This window comes from Corvus brachyrhynchos, unplaced genomic scaffold, assembly GCF_000691975.1.
Source record: "Corvus brachyrhynchos isolate BGI_N302 unplaced genomic scaffold, ASM69197v1 scaffold130, whole genome shotgun sequence".
NCBI lineage: Eukaryota > Metazoa > Chordata > Aves > Passeriformes > Corvidae > Corvus > Corvus brachyrhynchos.
The window spans coordinates 614,111-614,617 of NW_008236193.1; the positions used below are offsets into that span (position 1 = coordinate 614,111).

The following is a 507-nucleotide window of genomic DNA, read 5'->3' on the forward strand; positions in this document are numbered from 1 at the left end:
CCCCCCGAGCTTCCCCCAGCTGCGGCCGCCTTTTTATCATCACCATCACGGTTAATTTTAATTATTATTGCTATTATTATTTTTGAATTATTAATTATTATTTCCAATTCTGGCGAGCCAGAAGCCCAAGCCTGCTGCTCAATTAGCCCCAACAACGGGGGCATTAAACGGCCGATCGCGGCAGTGTTTAAATCTTTATTTACCAGAACCTTGTAAAGCCAGGAACAATTTGCATTCTATTAACTGCTTTTCAATAGGGCATCGACTGGAACTAAAAGATGCCACTACCCTGCCCTAATTAAAGAGCAACTGAATTACACTAAATACATATGAACGCTGCTCTTCCCCATAAATAACGGCGGGTCCTCGTCGCTGGCTTTGTCCGTCCCCACGGGGAGCTCGGATTTCTTAAAAAATAAATTAAAAATCACTAACGCGTGTTTTCTCCGCCACGGCTCGGCCCCGCGGAGCCAAGAGCTCCGGGCGTTTCCGGGGGGGGCGGCTCTG

General features: G+C 47.3%; 1 protein-coding gene across 1 annotated transcript in view; it reads right to left on the reverse strand.

Moving 5' to 3' along the window:
- Nucleotides 1-507, reverse strand: part of ONECUT3 (one cut homeobox 3) — a gene marked incomplete at its 5' end in the record, with an annotated part of 25,247 nt that overhangs the window by 23,496 nt on the left and 1,244 nt on the right. The window lies entirely within an intron of this gene.